This window comes from Trichechus manatus, unplaced genomic scaffold (genome assembly GCF_000243295.1).
Source record: "Trichechus manatus latirostris isolate Lorelei unplaced genomic scaffold, TriManLat1.0 scaffold00010, whole genome shotgun sequence".
Taxonomy (NCBI): domain Eukaryota; kingdom Metazoa; phylum Chordata; class Mammalia; order Sirenia; family Trichechidae; genus Trichechus; species Trichechus manatus.
In genome coordinates, this window is record NW_004443946.1 from 25,256,764 (window position 1) to 25,259,663 (window position 2,900).

The 2,900-nt window shown below is 49.0% G+C and overlaps 1 protein-coding gene across 2 annotated transcripts in view; it reads left to right on the forward strand.

Annotated features, from left to right (window-relative positions):
• RGS6 (regulator of G protein signaling 6) overlaps positions 1–2,900 on the forward strand; it is a 598,382-nt gene that overhangs the window by 539,515 nt on the left and 55,967 nt on the right. The gene's annotated exons all lie outside the window — the stretch shown is intronic.

Below are 2,900 nucleotides of genomic sequence, written 5' to 3' on the forward strand. Positions count from 1 at the left end.
GGGTCCTTTAGGCTCAGCTCACATAATGGGGAGGGGGCAGCTGGCTGTATGATCGACCTGTAAGCCTTTCTCTCCTGGCTCCTGGGTTGATCCACATCTTCTTTCTAGATAAATAACAACAGACCAAGGCTATGAAAACTCCACCCCCAAACCGGAAGCCTGCGTTAACGCCCTGCCTTCAGGGAATGGAAGCCATTCCGGGATTGGGGCACATGTCTTTGGTGGCATCTATTCTAGGGATTCTCAACCTTCACACCACTTACATTTTGGCCCAGATAATTCTTCGTTGTGGGGGACTGTCCTGTGGATTGTATGATGTTTAACACCATCCAGGGCCTCTACCCACTACATGCCTCCCCCCACCCCAGTTGTGACAACCAAAAATGTCTCCAGACATTGCCAAATGTCTCCTGGGGGCAAAATCACCCCCTGCTGAGAATCACTGATACTCCTGTTTTCCCTGATAAGAGTGCTTTGGAAGGATGCTGATGGCTGAGAGCAGCTTACACTTAAGATATCAATTGATGTAAAGTTGGCAGTTTTAGCTAACCGCAGGCTACTCCCAGAAGAACGAAAAAAACTGTATTAGAAGAAGAAGTACAGCCAGAATGCTCCTTAGAAGCATGGATGGCAAGAGAACTTGGCTGCTAACCAAAAGGCTGGCAGTTCAAATCTACCAGCCACTCCTTGGAAACCCTAGGGGGCAGTTCTACTCTGTCTTATAGGGTTGCTATGAATCAGAATCAACTCAATGACAGTGGGTTTGGATTTTTTGGTATCAGGAGGGACCAATCTCTGGAGAAGGTCATCTTGCTTGGTAAAGTAGAGGGTCAGCAAAAAAGAGGAAGACCATGAGATGGATTGACAGTGGCAGCAACGATGGGCTCAAACATAGCAATGACTGTGAGGATGGTGCAGGACCAGGCAGTGTTTCATTCTGTTGTACATAGGGTCACTAAGAGTCAGAATTGACTCGACAGCACCTAACGACAATAACAGCAACATAGGCTAGAGCTACCCCATGGTTCCTTTTTCATAATATAGGGTTTCTGGGTAGGGTACTAGGCTCTAAAAATGCTTTTAGATCTTACCGTGGTTGCCTTGGAGTCCTTTGGTGGTATAAATGGTTAACATACTCAGCTGTTAACCAAAAGGGTGGAGGTTTGAGTCCACCCAGAAGCACCTCAGAAGAAAGGCCTGGGGATCTACTTGCAAAAAATCAACAATTGAAAACCCCATGGAGGACAGGTCCACTCTGACACACATGGAGTTGCCATGAGTGAGAAACAACTCAACGACAATGGGTTTTTTGTGGTTGCCTGTGAGTGAAAATAACTGGGGATTACCTCAATTCTGTTGTTGCCATATCCTGAGAGGACATATGGGTTTCTTTGTCTATAAAATAGGGATAGAAATGGTTGTCCTGGCATATCATGAAGGTCAGTGCTAGCAGTGCTAATGTCCGGCTTCCAAAGGGTGCTTTAGAGTTTACAAGGTGTTTTCTCTGGTCCTAGGAGAGAGTGTATGTGGGGGCATCTTTTCCTTGGATCTATTTGCTTAGGTCCCGTGGGTCTACACATGACAGTCTGGGAGGAGCTTGTTACAATCGGAGATTCCTCAGCCCCGGCCGCAGGGATTTGGGTCAGTGGTTCCAAGATAGAGCCGAGGAAACTGCTCCTTGAATAACGTGCAGGTGGACTCAGCTGTTGTCTGAGGATCCCATGAAGCCATTGCCCACTACTCAGACTGACCTGAGAGCTCACATCAGAAGGTGCATCCATCTGGCTTGGCTTTATCTTTGGGGCACGGGGAAAGAGCCTAAACCAGTCAGATAGGATTACAGCATGCAGGTGTGCTGAGGGCAAGGAAGGGAGCAAACCTGAGTGGGGGAGGGGAGCCTGGAACATCCTATTGTTTGTTTACATCCTGTCTGGGAGGGGCCCCTACCTGGTACCCTCTAATGATGCTTGAGGACCACTCACATAGAAGGGATTATTCCAGTCCACACTTCCTCACTCCCAGGCACAAAGCTCTCAGGAGTCTCTGCCCAGCAAAGGCTCGGTTTTATTCTGAGTGGCAATAACTGGCAACTTCAATGTGACACAAAGGGTGTTCGTTAGAGCCACAAGGAAAACACCCAGATAGAAGAGGAGGGCCAAGAGAGGCTGTTAGCAGGAGATACAGCAGCCGAGCCAGGTGCTTGGTCCATCAGCAGCTCTGCGGGGCTGCAGACAGGGAGGTGATGCTGGTGGCTGGCCGCTGGCACTCCTGCCCAGCTTGTTCCTCTCAGCTGGATGCACCCATCCCGGGTCTGGTTTCCTGAGCCTACTCCAGGTGGTAAGTGGTAATTAGCCAGAAGCCAGCAGGCAACGGACCTCAACCCCCTGAGAAAAGGTCTACATCATTTTCCACTTAGTCCCCTGAGAACTGGTGCAGGGAGGGTGGGAGGGCTGGTGATTGTGCAGGTCCACTTCTGAACAGGCAAGAGTCAGGGTTTGGTCAAAGCGTGCAGATAGGCCCAGCCAGGGGAGGGAATTCGGAAACTTTGCAAACAAAAGTGTGGAACAGAACAGTTTAGGGGGTAGGCCTGGAGCCAACCACCGGGGTTTGAATCCATCCTGCCACTGCCATTTTCTGACTCTATGACCTTGAGCAAGTTAATTACCTCTCTGTGCCTCTGTTTCCACTTCTTTAAAGGGGAGATAGCAGTCAGACTTAACTTATAGAGTTAAAGAGTTAATCCACAGCAAGGTCCAGTCCTTGGTGCTTAGTATACATGCGATGAATGTGAGCAATTATTATTTTTCCATGTGGTGCTTAGGAAAGAAACAGAATTCCAGTGCATGAGATGGAGTGAACTGGGTGTATGGTGCTCAGAGGAACCAAAGGCAGCCCAGGGA